Raw genomic sequence first — 10,341 nt, 5'->3', positions numbered from 1 at the left:
ATCTACCTTCATATCAGGGGCTATTGTTGAGGAAGAGGCTTGCTATTGTAGGCTGATAAAAGATCATGATACTTTGGAAACATGAAACTAAGAACCTAAAAAGACAATGAATGAAAGAGTATGTATAGAGGGATTAGAACACAGGTACAGTCATCACTTAAACCACATAGCTGGAAAAGTGTTGTGAAACAATACTGGCTTGGATTGGCAGTGTTTATGCATCCATTAATGCATAAGTGGCAAGGAAAGAGGAGTACAAAGATTTAGGTGTATAAACAGTAATCTACTAGATAATATAGGCAAATCAAAAAAAGGCCGTTTCCTCAGGAAAGTTTTTCCTTGGGTAAAATTAGGTCCTGGTAGTGATTTTAGATCTAATAAGTTAAATATAATGGGAAAACATGAATATTTAGAAAGAAAGTAAATAAATGGGTTCAAGACTTAAAAGACTACAATGGATATGTAAATTCCCTGAATACTGAACATCTAGATAACTATTTTTATATAATATTTTTCTGCTCCCTACTTGCAGATGCTCAACCCTATCTTCGTTTTCTGTAGTATGGCAGTTTTCAATTTAATGATAGAGATCTTGGGTTATGACTCTAAAGTGTAGCTGCAAATATTTTTTGGTAAACTGAGTGTCCATCTAAAAAGAGGCTATATTTGAATAGTCTATATTCTGCTCTTTGGTTTTCAATTAGAACCACAACAGGTATATAAATTATTTGAAAAGATGATATTATTTTAAACTCCTGGTATCTTCCTATCTATTGATATTTATCTTGGCCTATCTTTCCTTTTTTAATGATGTGAAACACACAAAAATATCTTGTACAGAAAACAACAGAAAACATTAGTCCTTAAAACTTAAAGTCAGACTTAGAAAAAACATGAATTGGTGCAGCTCTTTAGTCAATAGCAATGTTTTCTGATTTTTGGTAGCTAAGAAGCTACTACGATATTGCCATTTCATTCTTGATATTTCACTTGTTTCTTTATACTGAACGTTGCAGCACAGGATTGCTTTGGCTGTGATCAAACAGCAGTGCCTGTGAAATAACATTCGTATACTCTGGCAGTGTATAGATTAGATAGGTTTAGGAGATGCAAATCCACATCTGTAGTTTTTGAAGGAGGGTGAAAAGCAGAAAGAAAGAAAACGTGAAATACTGAACAGCAGGACTGTAGTGATTCATAACTTGCTCTCCACATGCTGTGACTTGTCACTGGTTGTTCATGACTTCAGCACAGTCTCTGGGGATTCGCAAAAGTTTATGCATTAGCACAGCATTATTTCTGATCCCACTGAAAAGTGCACAGAAACACACATGATTCAAGTCTTTGATTTCTTTCACACAGTAAAAAATGTATCCAGAACCGACTGAGCTGCATACAAAATCCTACAATCAGATGAGTGTAGGCTACATCCCTACTCTACTTCAGACAGGGGTGGCCAGGCTGTGGGAGTGAGCATGCAGTGCAGACCCTGCAGAAATGTAGAAACAGTTTTGTATCTGGATTACCAAAAAGAAGATATGGACTTATCTTGTAAATACACAGGCACGCTGCACGCTCAAATGTGCTATCGGGTAACAGCTATGGACAAAATCTTGTAAATCTTATGGGTAAGTTACAAGAATCCTTCTTCTGGAAGGATGGACAGAATGATGCTTTTCATGCCTAAGCATTTTGGTTGTTTCACTGGAATAGTACACAGAAGCAAACAGCTGGTAAGGTGAAGAAAAATGTGTGGGTGTGGGTTGGGAATGAAAAAACAGGTAAATATTACAAGTACTTGAAAAAACAGCTTTGTATCAACTCATTCTACCAGTCACGACAACTAGTCCAGATTCCCTCGTTAGCTGACAGGGTAGGATAGACCCACTTTGGAGGTCCTGCTGATTAGGGGGAGTTTAAAGACTTGCATTTTACTGAGGAAAGGATGCATTAAAAGAAGGAAGGAAAGAAAAAGGCTTTCCTCTTATCATCCTTCTGTCATCACCCACAGAAAGGAATTTGACCTTTTGATTGAGTTGTTTTCTTGCTTTGTTTAGTAGTGAATTGTCATTTGCAACGGGTCTCTGCCATCCATGAAGTCCCTAAGCTCTCCCCTATAGAAATTTATGCTATGGAAGGAATGCACAACAGTAATAAAGATCAACAGGATTATGGTCACTTAATTGGACTCTGGCTAATAAAATTAACCAATAGATTTAAGAGAGTTTTTTTGTTTCCTTTTGTTTAGCAGTACCAGCAGTATTTTCCCTCTGACTACTTGCCAGGGAAAAATTTCCCATTTTCCTAAGCTTTAAGTGAAGTTTGCTTCTTTTTACATTGTGACTCTAAATTTTGGAAGTGTAAATTCTTAATAAGAGTTCAAATATAAATTAAGCAAAGTGGTAGCTCCATTTTACAATACAAACCAGTTTAGGGTTACCGTATAATATCACAGTCTGATTAGAGTGACAATAACAAAACTCATTAAGTTTCCCCTTTTCTTTTAAAGTTTTGCCTCTTCAGGTTTTATCAGAGGAATTCCATAGAGGACAGCAAGCATTAATAATTCCTTGTCTCCGCTAATATTTACTTTTGCCCAACCCATTTCACATTTGTATACCACATTAATATACTTGTAGTTATTTGAACAGAAACTATATTATGTATTTTGATTTCTGAGCAATAATTGGAAGTAACAACAGAATCTTAAGCAGTAACCCAGCTGTCTCCCAAGCTTTATTAAACCTAAAGAGTTATTGTGAATGCACAAAACAACAAAGGAATTGTAAAGAAATTATTTCATCTGTATATGATTTTAATCAAGCTTGGCTTGCTGTTAAAAGGCTTGTTTAATGAAGACTGCATTTCCCTTATGAGAGTCCCAACCGTGTAGTTCAGTATCAGCCAACCAAGGACTACTGCCATAACAATAGCTAGAGGGTTTACCACAAAAAAACCAAACCAAAACAAAACAAAACAAAACAAAAAAAAAACCAAACAAAAAAACCCACACAAAGCAAAGCAAAACAAAACAAAACAACCTCCACAACCCTGCATTTCTGCATTTCAGTCTCTTTCTGATCACTTATTTAGGGATTGGCAGGCAACTAATAGACAAAAATAAACTAATTGATAATTAGCAAAAAGTCTGTTTGGACAAATATAAACGTATAGAAGTTAAATAATATTTTATTAATATAATTTTTCAATCCAATTATTTAATTAAAAGTATCAGCTCATCTGGGATTTTTCTCCTTTTGATACATTGCTATTTCCACTATTGTAAATTACTGATTTTAATAGGTTGAGTCAAACTCTTTGTTACTAAACTCTTAAATATGTAATATGTGGGTACTGTTTTCTTATTTCTAATGCAAATACAGAGAACTCCTTTACAGAGCTATGAAAATACAAAAAGATGATTTTGACTAAAGTTGATTGAAAACTGAAACAAATGTCTCTATCTTCTAATATTAGGACATGCTCCTGCAAACATTAAAACCTCATAAAAGAATACTAACAGTACCAATTCCTGATTTTAATGGCATTAATAAAATGAAAACTTCTACATCTGTCTCAGTGTTTGCAGTCAGGATTGGTGCGTTAGTGCCAAACTTTGAAAAGTCCAATTCACACAAATAGTTGCTTTGAAGTTAATGAGATATTTGTATGAGTAGGGGCTACTCGCTTGAGCCAGTGTGTTCTGGTTTGAGCCTTAGTCCTTTCTGCTGCCAAGTGTACTTAAGTTTATAAGACCATCCATTTCAACACATTTTGTTTAGTTAAACTTAAGTACTTCATTTTTAAGGAAAAAGTTATATTGCCAAAAAGTATAAACAGGGCTAACTTTGACTAATCTAAATATTTGAAAAACAGAACTTTTTGTAACATCTTATAGAAACAATCCTAATGCAGATGACAGAGGGAAAAGTGCTTTTAAGGAACAGATAATTCAGCTGAAGGATAGCACATCCAGCATATTTGAATCTGGTTCAGAAAATTTTTGCCTAACAATTAAATGTAGATGTTTTACATTTCCAGTTCTGCAGCATAATATTTAAACCTTAAGCTGCTCTAATTAAGAGAAATCAATAAATTTATTCCTATTGGCAGCTTTAAAGTTTATTTGCTAATAAGCAGCTGGACAAGGGATGTGTGAAATGAATAGCTGAAGAAAAACTCTGACAGCAAAAGAGAGGTCTGGAGGGTGAAGTTGGTTTATTAGGCACCGTTTGTCATGAATGGGTCTACTGCACGTACAAAAGCAAATCCCACTACCTTAGAAGATTAATTCTGAAGGAGGCACTCGTGGGTCAAAGTATACATAAGCGTGTGCCTAATCTCAGAGAAATCAGGCTATTTTCTCACAGCAATTAAGCAGAGGTCTAGGGTTTCACCCACAGTGTATTTAAACACAGGATACAATTAAACCCCAAAGTATTAATATCTGTGCTGTGCAAAATTGCCCAGGAAATAGATTTTGCACTCTTTCAAATGGAAAGCAAGGCAAATTAAGGAGGGTGACTTTATTTGAGTAAAAATTATCCTGAAACAAATGTAAGTCATTCATTTTTAACTGTTAATTCCTTATGTACACTTTTTTCCCTTTCTTTTTCCTGCTTACGTAATTTACTCCGGAATGTGCAATGTTCAGTGGATATTAGCAATCAACACCATCTCATGCAAACAGTCTTGCTTTCAGGGCTAGTGAAATATCTATCTACATGATAATGGTTCAACAAAAGCATTTAAAACAAATTTTGAACAAAATGCTGCTCTGTACTGGAAATCTTTAAGATCAAGGGGAAGAGTGACCACAGCATCTTATTCAGCAAAAAGCTGTTACAAAAGACCTCGTTCCTCCTTCATATCTATGGATTATTAAGCAGTGTGAGTGAAAGAAACACAGCAACTTAAAGAAATTTAATGACTATCTAAGATGTTTCTAGAGAAACAGGAAAGAAAAATCCTCCGAAGATGCAACATAATTTTTATCACATTTGAAATTCTCTACATAAATGTAGTAAGAACTAAATAATCATCTAAATAATCATTTTAAACAAACTCTTTTTCATCTGCCTAAGAATCCTCTCTGATTGTATGGTCCTCCACACTGTTATTTAAAATACGAATCACTTTGGTCTAGCTATCACACCTATGTAATCTATTTCACTCCCAAATCACTTTACAAAAATAAAAAGATCAATCTTCCCCTGCATTGTAGGCATACCCCATCAGAAAAACTGTTTATATACAAAGTTACACTCTCTACTGCGATAAATCTCATCTCCTGCATTTTTACATTTAAAATTGTTACACCTCTACTGCCATAGCAATGTACATAATAGAAACAAAATAATTCTACATATCAAATCTTCTATGTATCAAATTTTAGAAATTCTGTGAAAAATCATGGTACTTCAAGTTTTCAAATCAATTACGTGTTACAAAGGATGCTAATAAATATTCTACACAGGCAAGTAACACGAAGCCTTTTTTTAAAATAAACAAAGAAATTGCTTCTTGCTGATCACATTGGTCAGCGAGAAACTATTTTAACCTTTAAAAATGCAGCATATCCCAAAACAAGTTGCTACTTAAATAAATGCTCTTCTTGAGCGCAAGTGACCTTTTAAATGATTATATCTCAGCACTTGCAACAAGAAGAATTTCACCTATCACCTTTATAGTGTTGATGCACTGCATTGGGTGAATCCATAACCTTTTCACAATATGTAACATGCTGCAGAACACAAAATTACTTGCTACCTTTAATTAAATCCCTTCAGAAAAGTCCTGCTGACCTCTTTGGAAAGAAATTTTACTAAATGAAAACAAAAAAGAAACAAAATCCAAATCCCTCAACATTTGATAGCTCTAAATGAACCTCAACCATTTCAGAAAATTATCTTTCTGAGCAATGAATAAGCTTGCTGCTCTGAATTTTTCATAGTAAGGGTTTTAGATATATTTTAGTAAAGCTTAAAAAAAAAATCTTGTTTAAAACACATAACTGCTTTTCTAGCAGTCTCTAAGGGCCTGGTGGAAGCTTGGTGAAATCTTTGGAATGGGCCTTAAAACAGTAATCTAGTTTAGTCCTCCAGATTCTGAACTTTCAGAAAAGGTTTCGAAAAGAGACAAAATACTTTATTCACTTTACTTTCTAAAGCACCAGATTTTTTATTTTTTTTTTTTCTGAGAAACTATAGATATAAAAGAACTCTACCTAACAAAACAAACAGCAAAACTGCTCTTGAACCAAATTCACTGTTGTCATATAAATGATTGTAGCTGGCATAGAGTTGTGACCTCTTTGCTCAGTACAAAATGACAACAATGATTTCAAACTTTAAATTAAGTTAGGAGTAAAATCAAACATAATATATGCTACCTTCAAAATCCGTGAATAATTTAACGGGACACAAGAGTTTGCAAATTCTTTTTCATTCAGTTCAAGTTAAGGATCAGCCCACTAAACACAGTTAATGTTTTCTGGTTATAGAGAGAAGTGCAACGCCTAAACACGTGTGCAATAAAAGTAGTTAAACGTGTTTAACATGAGCACACACTTCAAACCACCAAGAGATACATTCCTTCAGTTCACATGCAGCCTGAATTTATAAACACTTTGTAGTCATCTGCTGTAAGACACAGGTGCTACAGTTCACTTTTGATGCTGAGATGATGGTAATTATTTACTATGTTCTCCACAACATGAATTAAAGAGGAAACATAAATCGATGTGTTTTTATACTTAAAAATTCTTTATGAAGACAGTGGATTCTAAATGAACCATGTGACACATTTTAAATAGCATTATTTGTTGTTGTCTTTACTGTATTTTTTTTAATTCTATTTGAGACACGGCTAGAGAGAAGCCTATTTATTTGAAATGAAATCTATTTCCAGGGAAGCATGTATTAAAATTAAAAATAGCCCTCAATAATGAAAACAAATTTACAAGTAATTTTCCTTTTCTTTAATGTTCTGGGTTAATAAGCCAGTGTTCTCCAAAAGGATTACAATCTCCTGATACAAAATAAAAATGAGTGTCCAATAATACACCAAAGTACTGGAACAAAGAATTGGAGAGACATAAGAAATATGAAACTTGCTGTGGCTTTCTCCAGACAAAGGAGATGAGTTATCTGATTGGTGCGTAATCACAAAGTTAAACAAACAGCAATAAGGCTAAACTAATTCTCTGTCAAGTCTACATGTCATCCTAGCTGGTTCATTATGTGCATTTGTGACAAACAATACAGAAGAGACAACTGTACTGAATCAAATAACTTGCAACAGTTTACACTCCTATAAAACTATTTACATTTTGTCAAATGAATATTTATAACAAGTGGCTTTCCCTTCACAAACACTATAGCTCAAGCAGCTCCCATTCATTATCGTATTTAGGCAGTACAAACACTAATTCTATGAATCAGCAGCACAGTCTGTTGTAACTTGCCAGAAAACAAGGCCTGAAATACTAATATAAAATCTAGGAGAAACGTGCTGTTGCCTCCAGTTCTTCAAATGTCCTAGCATTTTTATGTCTCCCAGTCACAGGAATTCAGTTTCAATATTCTATCTGCCCTTCAGCATAGCATTCCCCAATGAAACAGCCGGTGGAGTTTATTTTGCACTTTATCAATACAGTGTAAACCAGCATGGGCTTACCTCGGTGGGGTTACTGAACCCAACTTGTCTGTGTGCACAGACAGCACTTTGGCCACAGATGTGACTGGTTAACTGTACAAGCAAGGAGGATAAATCCACACAACAATACTTCATTCACCAAGGAAATCTGCTGTGGATTACAGCTTCTCTATGGTTACGTCTGTTCTTAATTTACTGCTTTTATTCAGTTTTCAACCATAAATGAGCCCCTTATGAGGTATTCACTATGAAGAATTGACAACTCTTTTTATCTCCTCGAAAAATATTTTTGGATAATAATTTATGGTTACAAAATATTTTAAGCAGTTTGAATAGTTACATTATATTCTTTCAGTACTTAATGATGCAGTATCCCCTATAAAAATGGAGACCTGGCCAATCTATCGATTTCACATATTTATAACAAAACCCAGCAGCCTCGGCCATACAGAAATACAAATTTTAAAACTGCATATATCATGGGAATGGCATTGTGGTTTTTTTAAAAAGCTCTTAAACAGCATCTCATGAGGAAATCCTGGGCCAGTATTGTGACTAAGGGGTGGACGGGATAAAGAAAGCCTTTTTGAAGGCACAATATTTTGTTTATGGCCTTTTTTTTTTTTTTTTTCTAGTCTGCACTAGATGTAGATTTTAAACAGTACTCAACAGAGAAATTGTGAGGCTGTCTGTTATGCTGGGTAGGGTTACTGCATTATTTATGTTTTATTTATGAAACTGAAATGTGAGCATGGGTATTTTAATCTTGTTTCACCATCAAAGATAGTCTCTCAATTTGTATGCGGAATTAATGTGCTATCTACTTCGTAAAAGCAATCTAAAGGGACTGATTAGCATTGGGCACTCGGTGATGCTTGGAAAAGAAGGTTGTGGGTAAGCAGAGCTCCCTAGGAAACGTGCTGCAAAGCTACTGGTGTGCAGGTCTATTTTGTCACACGCCGATATCATCCCTTCTATCAGCTCCAACATATGTCCGCAGAGGGACATCATCCATTGAAACTGTAATTGGCAATGGAGGAAGGCAGCCATGTGAATGATACGGAGTATTTTTATTAATTGAGACAATAGCGATGAGGCTTTAAAAAGCCTTCCAAGATGACAAAGTCCCCTTTGCATTATTTCAGATTAATTTAAAGTGTTGGCACAGAAAGCTTTACAACTTTATTCTTGGCAGAATATGAGTACTTTCAGACTCATTGACACTCGGGGATTCTTCACTATTACAGAGTAAACTCCCTGTAGATAAACAAAAGAAAACATTTGAATGAGGTACTTGCAGTGTTTTCCTCATTAGCAGCTACAGTGTCTTGAGCAGGGAATGAGTGTTTTGGGAACAGAATTCTTGGCATTAACAAGAAAGGACATTGCTTTTACAGGCAAGAACACTTTATGGCTTTCTGATACATCCTATCACAATACCATATGTAAACCAAATAAAAAAATACAACTGAAAGCAAAATTAAGTGTTAGGGTACTTTGAAAATAAGTGCACTTGTATATAAATACAGCAGAGAAATGCTGAACTGATTTTAGTTTGGTTGCTTTAAATATTGCCCCCGATGTTTTATGGATTCCAGTTCTTCCTTTGTTTGCTATTTAATTGCAACTGGTTTTGATTTCTTTATAAAAAAAGAAAATGCTTTGTTTAAGACTGAATATCCTCATTTTCATTTAGTGAATGCAGTAAGAATGTTAGGTGAAGGCAGACATTTTCCGCATGCATTTGAGATTCCCCTGGAGTGGCTGGATAAAACACTATGGCAGATACTCAGCTCTACAATCAGAGGGATTGTGCCCGTGAGTCTTTAGAGCCTTTTGAGCACAAAACTTCCCTGAGTTAGAGGTAACCTTTTAATGGTGTGTGCATGCATGCAGACACATTTGTGTGCTGGGACTGCCGCTGTGCCGTAACAATCTGGGTGCTCTCCTACTCTGCATTTATGAATGAAAGTTTTAAATTTAGCTAAAATCAGCAGATAGCCCCAGGGCTACTATCAGTTATGTTTGGTACCATGATCCAAACTTAGCACTTACATCTCACTTATTATGTTGAGATGTAATGGATGGCCAAATCTCTAAAAGCTTGATGAGCCTGAGAATTCAGCAACTTCTTCTGCATGACAGATGCACATGTCAGAAGGAAAAAAAAAAAAAAAAAAAAAAAAAAAAAAAAAAAAAAGGAACGCCAAAGCAGTAAAAGTTGCTGCTGTTCTGAAATGCCAAATTGGCTTAAAAGGAGCCACCTGGATTTGTATTTCTGAACAGCATGTGCTGCCCCAAGAATCTGCATTACTTCTACTGCATACAAAGACAGGAAAGCACTTCCCCCTAAAAATCAAATCCTTGGATACTTGCATGTGTGCGCCAAGTCTATGAGGTGGCTACCTCAGCCACCACATGGAAAAGTAGGAGCTGAAACTGCTGGTAGAACATAAAATGCTTCTATAGCCTTTGGACATTTTATAGATTTATGCCATGTAACTGAAACTGTAGGGAGGACACCCCAAAGTAGCTTAACTGGCCATTTCATTCAAGAATTTGGATGAGATGGTCTCCTTCTTTTTACTCTGAGGGCTACAGAACATCACACTGCTCCAAGCCACACAGCCATTTTTTTTTTCCCCCCAAAGAGTTCAGTTTCAGAAACAGAAAGCTAAATCACCT

Source organism: Hirundo rustica, chromosome 9 (genome assembly GCF_015227805.2).
Source record: "Hirundo rustica isolate bHirRus1 chromosome 9, bHirRus1.pri.v3, whole genome shotgun sequence".
In the NCBI taxonomy this organism is placed as follows: domain Eukaryota; kingdom Metazoa; phylum Chordata; class Aves; order Passeriformes; family Hirundinidae; genus Hirundo; species Hirundo rustica.
The sequence above is the reverse complement of the archived record's forward strand: the minus strand, read 5'-3'. Positions refer to the sequence as shown.